Source organism: Berghia stephanieae, unplaced genomic scaffold (genome assembly GCF_034508935.2).
Source record: "Berghia stephanieae isolate SIO BIC M18660-M18661 unplaced genomic scaffold, UCSD_Bste_1.3 scaffold2707, whole genome shotgun sequence".
In the NCBI taxonomy this organism is placed as follows: domain Eukaryota; kingdom Metazoa; phylum Mollusca; class Gastropoda; order Nudibranchia; family Aeolidiidae; genus Berghia; species Berghia stephanieae.
The window spans coordinates 1-9183 of NW_027623853.1; the positions used below are offsets into that span (position 1 = coordinate 1).

At 56.5% G+C, this 9183-nt stretch overlaps 3 pseudogenes; all 3 read left to right on the forward strand.

Moving 5' to 3' along the window:
• Nucleotides 1-4878: 4878 nt before the first annotated feature.
• LOC144961503 (small subunit ribosomal RNA) lies at nt 4879-6762 on the forward strand (annotated as a pseudogene).
• A 195-nt stretch (nt 6763-6957) lies between these two features.
• LOC144961502 (5.8S ribosomal RNA) lies at nt 6958-7110 on the forward strand (annotated as a pseudogene).
• A 307-nt stretch (nt 7111-7417) lies between these two features.
• LOC144961504 (large subunit ribosomal RNA) lies at nt 7418-9183 on the forward strand (annotated as a pseudogene; the record flags this gene model as incomplete).

Here is a 9183-nt window from a genome sequence, read left to right on the forward strand (position 1 = left end):
AGTACGAAAACTGGCCGTGAAAGCGTGGCCTATCGACCTTTCGCGTTGGGAGTTTCAAGCGAGAGGGTCAGAAAATTTTCCCACGGGGATAACTGGCTTGTGGGGCCAAGCGTTCTAGCGACGTCCTGATTGTCCTTCGATGTGGCTCTTCCATCTTTCGAAGCAAATTCGCCAAGTGTGGGATTGAAAAACCCGCCAACAGGGAACGGAGCGGGGGGTTTTAAAAGCCCGGTGAGACAGGTTATTTTTTATCCTACTGATAAGCGCCCTTGCCACGGAAATCTTGCTCAGACAGGGGAACGTAGTTCGCCCTCGGTTTTCGGCGCCCGGTCGTCAGGCCGAGGCCCCCGGGCTACTCCTGGGAGACGACTGCGCCTCTAAGTGGGGAACCCCGCCCGGGGGAAAGGGGGTAGCTTAGTGGGGCCCTGAGCGTGCGGCAACATTAACCCGGGAAACCCCCGGGTTCGTGGGGCTAGTGCCTGCCCGGGCCCGCTGTCACGCGCGTAGATCGGGGTGCCGTGGCGGGGCGGTATCACCACGTCCGTTAGGGGAAAGAAATCGCGTGCGGCCCAAAGTTTTCCTGGGGGTGTTGAAAAGCTTTTAGAGCGTCCTGGAGGCGATCCGTTGAGACAAACCCCCGGACGCTGAGATTTTCCCCCCCAGCAGGGTTTGTCTCGGCCCCCTTTTCCCACCCGGCCGGGCACGGCCCCCCCCCGATCGGCCAGCCTTTTGATCCTTGCTCGCTCGGGTCGGCATGCTGGCGGTGCGGCGCGCGGCGCGGGGGTGCGAGAGTGTCTAAACGTATAAATACATTTTCTTTTCTTTACTTTTTTCTTCTTCAAAGTTCTTCTCCCCAGAACTTGGAGAATTTTTTTTCTCTCCACCTTCCAGAGGCACTAATCCTCCAGGGCACAACCTCCCGAGGGACTAGTCCGTCCAGAGGCACTAATCCTCCAAGGGACTAATCCGCCAAAGGCCTTTAGTTTTTCCCTCTTTGCGTCGCGAGTAAATTTGCCAATGCATTTTTTTTTTTTTTTTTTTTTTTTTTTTTCAATTTTGTTTTTTTTCCTTCCCCGTCAGTCCCTTAATAGGCCTGCGAAGGGAATCGCCAATGCATTTTATTTATCCCCTTTAAAAACTTTTGGAAAACGGGATTCGCCATTGCCCCTTTTAAAAACTTTGAAAGCGAATTCGCCAAATGCATTTATTTAGCCCTTAATAGGCTTTTGCGAACGGGAAATTTGCCAACTGCATTTAATTTGTCCTTAATGGCTTTTGGAAACGGAAATTTGCCAATGCATTTTATTTTTTCCCCTTAAAACCAGGCTTTTTGCGAAGCGGGAATTCGCCAACGCATTTTATTAGCCCTTAATAGCTTTGGAAGCGGAATTCGCCAATGCTTTTTTTTTTTTTCCTTTAACAGGCTTTGGAAGCGGAAAATTCGCCAACTGCATTTTATTTTGTCCCCTTTAAAAGGTTCTCAAACGGGGTTCGCCAACTGTATTTTTTTTTTTTTTTATTTCCTTTTTTTTTTTTTTAATTTTTTTTTTTTTTTTGCGTCCCCTTTAAAGGCTTCTGCGAAGCGGGGGTCGCCAAATATTTTTAAAAAAATTTGGTCCTGCGCTAGTTTTCGTTTTGCGCTTAATTTATTTTTTTTTTTTTTAAAATTTTGGGGCACCTCATTAATTTACCCTGCGAAGGCAATTCGCCAACTGCATTTTTGTAGCTTGTGCGTTTCGCTACTGTTGACATTGCGCGCATTTTCTCCCTCTCTCTCTCTCTCCTCCCCTTCCCTCTCTCTCTCCTTTTTTTCTCCTCTCTCTCTCTCCCCCGCCCCCCTCTCTCTCTTTTTTTTTTTTTTTTTTTTTTTCGATTCCTTTCTCGCCCTTTTTCGAAAGGGAGAATTCGCCAACTTTTCTTTTTTAATTAAAATTTTTTTTTTTTTTTTATATTTGGGGGATTTTTTTTTTTTTTTTCTTCCCTTAAAGGCTTTGCGAAGCGGAATCGCCAAACCCTTTTAAAAATTTTGTCGTACGGACTCTCAAATTTTTGTCAGCTTTCACCGAATCAGAAGGGAAAACTAGAGTAGGGTTTTCTCCGTTCTGTTCGTGTGCCCGCTCCACGTTAGAGTGTTGCTGTTGCTGAGGGGCGTTGTAAAACGCTTTGACACTTGCCCCGGTCGGCGCATATTGAGTACTCGATAGAAAGGTTCTTACTCGCATTCTCCCCCCCGTAATCAGATGTAAAAAGAATACCTGGCCCGGGGTAGTGTTTTCCCCCCGCCTGTCGTGCCCGCTCGCACGCTAAGTGTTCGTTGGGTAGACGCGTTTTAAAGCGCTTTGGGCACGATTGCCTGGTCGGGGCCATATTTAGTACCGAAGAAAGGTTTTTTACTCCCTTTTTCTCCCCGTAATCAGATGTAAAAAAGAATCCTGGCCCTGGTAGTTTTTTCTCCGTCCTGTCGTGTCCGCTCTGCACCTAAGGGTTTCTGTTGGCTGTAGACGGTTGAAAGCGCTTTGACCGATTGCCGGGTGCGCATAGTTTGGGACTCGAAAAAAAGGTTTTTTATCGCATTCTCCCCCGTAACAGAGTTTAAAAAGAATACCTGGGCCCGGGGTATGTTTTTCCGTCCGTCGTGTCCCGCTCTGCACGTTAGAGTGTTGCTGTTGGGGTGTAGACGCTTTTTTTAAAGGGGCCTTGACACGATTGCCTGGCTCGGGCATGTTGATTTCTCGAAGAAAGGTCTTTACTCGCTTCTTCCCCGAATCAGGTAAAACGAATACGGGGCCCTGGTAGTTTGTTTTCTCCGTCCTGTCGTGTCCCCTCTGCAAGTAGTTTCTGTTGCTTAGACGCGTTGTAAAGCGCTTTGGGCCGATTTCCGGGGGCGGGGGCATATTAGTATCCCAAGAAAGGTTCTTTACTCGCATTCTCTCCCCCTAATCAGATGTAAAAAATCCTGGCCGTGATAGTGTTTTCTCCTCCTGTCGTGTCCCCCTGCACGCTAAATGTTGCTGTTTTGGGTGTAGAGCGTTTGTAAAGCGCTTTGACACGATTCCGGTCGGCGCTAGGTTGAGTACCCGATAAAAGTTTTTTATGCAAAACTCCCCTAATCAGATTAAAAAAGGAAAAAATTGGGTATAATTTTTCTTTTTTTTTGGTTTGTTTTCCGATCTCCGCAAGTTTGCTGTTGGCGAAAAGGTTTGGGAAGGCGGCAGTTTTTGGGCCATAGTTAGTCTCGATAGAAAGGGCTTTACCGACCTCCCGTTAGAGTTTTAAAAAATACCGGCGGGTAGGTTTTCTCCGCCGGGCTTTTGCCCAGAGGTTTTTTGGTTAGAGCGTTTTAAACCAGCACGATTGCCTGGCTCGCCAAAAGTTAACTCGGGGGTTTTTTACTCGCCTTCTTCCCGTAATCAGAGTCGAATACCTGGCCCTGAAGTGGCCGCCCCGGGCGGTCCCTTTGAGCTAAGTTTGCTTGTGGCTTAACGCGGGTTTTAAAACGCCCTTTGGCCGAGCCTTGCCCCGGGCAAAGTTGGCCGGGGAAAAAAGTTTTTTCCGTTTCCTCCCCGAACAATGTAAAAAAACCGGCCAATGTTTTCCCCCCGCGGTCCCCTTGGGGACGTTAATTTTTCTTTGGTGTAGGAGCGTGTAAAGCGCTTTGAGACGGTTCCCGGCGGCGCTGTTTGAGACTCGTGAAGGCACCGCATTCTCTCCCGTTTTGGTAAACGAAATACGGGGTGATAGGTTTTCCCGCTCGAACTTCGAGTTGGCCCCGGGGCCCCCAACCCTGCCGGGGCAAATCCCCCTTTTGGGGGCTTTTTAACGATTTTATCCCTCGCGATTCGGGCTTTACCGCACGGCCCCGGGGGAAAAGCCTCGCTACGGCCCAAAACCTACGCCGGACCTCCCCGGGAAGCCCCCAGCCGAGGGAAAAAAAAATTTGTCAGCGCTTTTTTTTTCCCCCCCCCCCCTATCGCACCCGGGGCCTCCCCCTTCCGCCGTTTTGAAATTCGGGGCCCCTTTCCCTTAGGGGGTTACTGCTTGGGGGGAGTGTTTTCCGTTCCCGCTACTTGCTAGATCCGACGACGACCCGGGCTCGATCAGTTGGGCCCCCGGGGCCGGGCCCAACCCGCCGGGGGGCAATCCCCCGGTTTGGAGCTTTATTCATACATTTTTCCCCCTCGTTCGGGCTTTACCGCCGGGCTCCCTGGGGGTAAAAAGCTCTGCTACGGGGCGAAAGGGCCTACGCCGGGCGCTCCCGCAAAACCCTCGACCGGGGAAAAAATTTTCGAGCGCATTTCCTCTACGGACAAATTTTAATGAAATAAAAACCCACCACCTTACGCACCTGGGGCCTCCCCATTGCCGACCGGTTTTGAACTTCGGGGGCCCTTTCCCCTTTGGGGCCGTACTCGCTGGGAGTTTGGGGGTTTAAAAACGTTCCCCTTTCTTCCAAGGGGCGATGGGGAATCCGTTTGAGGGGGGCCGGGGCCAACTGCCGGGTCAATCGGGGTTTACAAAAAATTTTTTTTTTTAGATTTCCCGGGAAAAGCTACCTACCGGGGGACTTAAGGGGGGGCGGTCTCGGGGGGGAAAAAAAATTTTGGCAAGGGGGACCAAAGGGCCGGTGCCTTTACACCCAGGGACCAGCGCCGGACGACGGGGGGTCAAGGGCCGGGGTCGGCCCGGGACTCCTTGGGGGAACCAGGTCTTAGCGCCGTTCCGGGGGGTCACGTCCGACCCAGCAGCGGAAAGGGCCAAGGGGTGAAAGTTTGTCTAGCAAACCGCGCGAAATCGAGCGCTGGGGGTTCTCCGTCTGGGGTTCGGTCTCGGGGCCCTGCCCCTTTCCCCGGGGCCTCCCGCCGGGTTTTAAATGGATCCTACCGGTTGACCTGCCTGTATCTTATCTTGTCTTAGGTTAACCATCACCCTATGCCCACCCTAACAAAGGGGAAACCGCAAATCTCAGTATATCGCGATAATACACGGGGGGGGCTGTTTTCCACCCTTAAATCCCCAAATAATACGTTTAACGATCCCCTCCTAAGGGGGTTTCCCCCGCGGGGGACCATTTATTAGGGTCTTACCGGCGGCGGTGGTTTAAACCCCCCCCCAGGTGAGGGGAACCTGGGGATGTACGACCGTGTTTGCGGGGTGCCCGTTTCTCGCCGTCCCATCAAATTTAGACGGCCCGGCAAGACCCCCCGTTTGCTACGGGACGGAGTCAGGTTCGATCCCAGGGGGACCTGCGAACGCTACCACGCTTAAGGGTGCACAGCGCGCAACTTACCCACTCCCAGCACGTGAGGTATGAAGATAAATGTCGGGCTGGCTCGCATGCGCCTAGCGGTCGGTTGACGTAGACCAACACGTGCCGTTGATGACCTATCGGAGGCAACCTGGTGCCAGCAGCCGCGTAATCCAGCTCCGATGCGTATTTTGTAGTTGCTGCTTTAAAACGCTCGTAGTTGGACTCTGAGGTGACGCAGCGACAACCGCGTGACTTGCCCCGCGATTAGCACCGTCGTGTTTGGGTGAGCAAGCGTGCCTTCCGTCCCCAACCGGACCCTCGCGACGGATCTCGCCGGCATCGCTTGCCCGTCGCTGGCCGGTTTAGTCTCTTTCCGTCTTAACCGTGTCGCTTGTACTGCGTATCTGCCGACACTAAGTACGCGGTTCTCCCTGAATCAATTGGAGTCTCAAGCAGGTCGTCTCGCACAGCTTTGCTCGAACGATGTGATGACGCCACCGCCCCGCAATGTACCACGGGACCGTCTCCGTGGGGCGTGGCGAGTCTATAGAGACGGCCGGGGCGCGTACTACCGCGAGGGTGGAATCCGACGATCGCGGTGGACAACAAGAGCGAAGGCACCGGCCAAGAGCGCCTTCGTTGATCATGAACGAAAGTCGGAGGAACGAACGCGATCGGGTACCGCGTAGTTCCGACAGTAAACCATGCCGACCGTTACCGGGGACGTCCCCTGTGGGGAAGCCTCGCGAGGCCCCGGAGAAATCAGAGTGCCTGGGCTCCGGGGAGTACGGTCGCAAGGCTGAAACTTAAAGGAATTGACGGAAGGGCACCACCAGATGGAGCCTGCGGCTCAATTTGACTCAACACGGGAAGCTTACCAGGTCCGGACACCGCGTGATTGACAGACTGAGCTCTTCATGATCGGTGGTGTGCATGGCCGTTGCTAGCCCGTGGAGCGATCCGCTGGTTCATTCCGATAACGGCGAGACTCTGCCCTGGCGGATAACAAACGCGGTCAAGAGGGTCCGTCTCACGGTTGGTCGGCGTTCGGCTCTCGGTCGGCGTCGGTCTTCCCACTCAGGAGAGCGTGCCCCGGACCGCCGTCGCGCAGGCCGCGTCCTCGCAGGATTGACCTCGACAGTGCGTACGAGATGGAGCCATAACAGTCTGTGATGCCTTAGACGTCCTGGGCTGCACGTGTGCTACAGTGTGCGCCAGCCGCCGGTGTAGACCGTGACGTAGAGTCTTCATTCCGGGTCGGTCTTCCTGCGAGTTGGGCCGTGAACTCGGAATGCCACGTAGTCACGGGTCAGCATCCCTGCCGACTACGTCCCTCCCTTTGTACACACCGCCCTCGCTACCTTCGGTGGACGGCGCAGCCAGGCCCCGAGTGGCCGGCGAGACGAGCTTCGGCTCCTGAAATCGCAGTCGTCGCGATGTCGCCCGAACTGCGCTCCCCGAGAGGGTAAAAGTCGTAACAAGGTTACCGTAGGTGAACCTTCGTAGGATCACGTCCGATTTCGTTTTGCCCCCAGCCCCCCGCACGGTGAAGGTTTAAAAAACACTGTCCGTGAGGCCGGGCTGCTCCCTGCCGGGAGCGTCCAGCCGATAAACGGCGGCGGCGTTGCGCCGCGAGTAACCGCGCGCGCAACGCTTGCCCCCCCCACCCTTTGTCGTCGTTTGGCCCTTAAGCGAGAGAAAATAAATACAACCTTTGCGGTGGATCACTCGGCTCGCCGTCGATGAAGAGTGCGGCCAGCCGTATTGAGTCGTGTGAACTGCAGCTGCCTCATTGAACATCGACTCTTGAACGCAAATTGCGGCCGTGGCGTAAGTCAACCGGCCACTCCGTATGAGGGTCGCCCTACGACGTCGCCGCAACCGGTCTTCTCGGGGGACTGACGGCGCGACGTGCCGTACCGGTCGGGTCTCGCCCGACTGGCGCCGTAGATCGAGGGCTCCCGTCTGACCACGGAGACGTCGTCCCCACCCGCCTCTGGTATGGGCGGGGACGACGAATAAGACGCGCACCGAAGACGGGGAAGCACGCACGCGATCGGCTGCTTCTTCCTCAATCCTCGGCCTGCTCGATGTACACCAGCGAGGCTTCGTGGGGTATCGGGAAGTAAGTATAACGACCGCGGCGAACCCGACGGATGGGGCGATCTCCGACCTCATATCGGACGAGGGTACCCGCCGAACTAAAGCATTTCATAAGCGGAGAAAGAACCAACGGACTCCCCAGTAACGGCGAGTGAAGCGGAAGAGCCCAGCGCTGAAACCCCCTGGGCCCGTGCCCGCGGGAGCTGTACGTTCGGTCGGTGTCGAGCGGATCGGACCGCGCGCGAGTCTTCTCAGCGTGCTTGCCCAAGCGGTGCCAGGCCCTTGCCGGGGGCGCTCCCTTCCGCCGACCTCCCACCCCGAGTCGGGTTGCTTGGCAGTGCACCCGAAGCGGGTGGGAAACTCCACCTAGGCTAAGTACCTGCGCGAGTCCGATAGCGAACATACTGGAGGAAATTGAAAAAACTCTGAAGAGAGGTGCAAAGCGCGTGAAACCGCCAAGGGTAAACTGGCTGAGCCAGCGACGTGTCCCGCCGTGGCGGCTGGTCGCCCGTGCCCCCCGCGGAGGCGCCCCGGAGACGGGACGCCTTCCGAGTTCGGGGATCGGCGCGTGCCCCACCACGGCGGTCTCCGCGCCACCGGCACCGGGCCTCTCGTCCGCGCGCCCTACGCGGGTCGTCGGCCTGCGGATCGTGGGCGCGAGTTGCACGAGAGCGGTCGTAATTCGGGTGCCGTGGTCGACCGCGGACAAACGCGGCGGTTCGCCCCGGGGTTTCGGCCTCCCGGCGGGCGGCTCCGGTCCGTCGAAAGGTGCGCAGCGTTATTCCGGTACCCTGCCCGACCCGTCTTGAAACACGGACCAAGGAGTCCGACGCCTGTGCGAGCCGCAGGGTTTCCACTAAACCCCACGGCGAAGTGAAAGCGAGAGGCCCTCGCGGGCCGAGGGCGGGATCTCTCGGGCGACTCACCGAGTCCCCGGAGCGCACCGCCGGCCCGGCGGTCGCCGCGTTGACGGCCCTGTCGGAGCATGAGTGCAGGCGTCGGGACCCGATAGATGGTGATCTACGCCTGAGCAGAGCGAAGCCGGGGAAACTCTGGTGGAGGCTCGAAGCGACTCTGACGTGCAAATCGACCGCCCGACTTGGGCGTAGGGCGAAAGACCAATCGAACCATCTAGTAGCTGGTTCCCTCCGAAGTTTCCCTCAGGATAGCCGGTGCCGACGGAACGATTTTCACTCGGTAAAGCGAATGGTTGGAGCATCGGGGGCGAAACGCCCTCGTCCTACTCTCAAACTTTCAACGGGTGAGGCGCCAACCCGCCTCGCACGGGCCTGGCCTAGAATCACGGGTGCCGAGTGGCCATTTTTGGTAAGCAGAACTGGCGCTGCGGGATGAACCGAACGCCCGGTTGTGGTGCCCAACGCAGGACGCTCACGGAAAGCTAAAAGGTGTGGGTCGGTACTGACAGCAGGCGGTGGCCACGGAAGTCGGAATCCGCCAAGGAGTGTGTAACAACTCACCTGCCGAACCGACCCGCCCTGAAAATGGATGGCGCTGAGCGTCGGACCCACACCGGGCCGCCCCGCCACGGGAGGGGTGCGACTCCCCTCCCCGGGCAGGCCGGGGCGAGTAGGAGGTGCGCCGCGGTGGCGTGAAAGTCCGGGAGCGATCCCGTTCGGAGCCGCCGCGGTGAAGATCTTGGTGGGAGTAGCAAATATTGAACGGAGAGTACTTTTAAGGCCCCAAATGGGAAATTTCCGCGGGGAAAAGGCATTACGTGGGGGATCGGTCCTAAGGGCGGTTAGCTCCCTTGCTGAACGGGTACAAACCGCGCCGGGGGGGCGGCCGAACGGGGGCCGCGCCTGGGGTGTCAT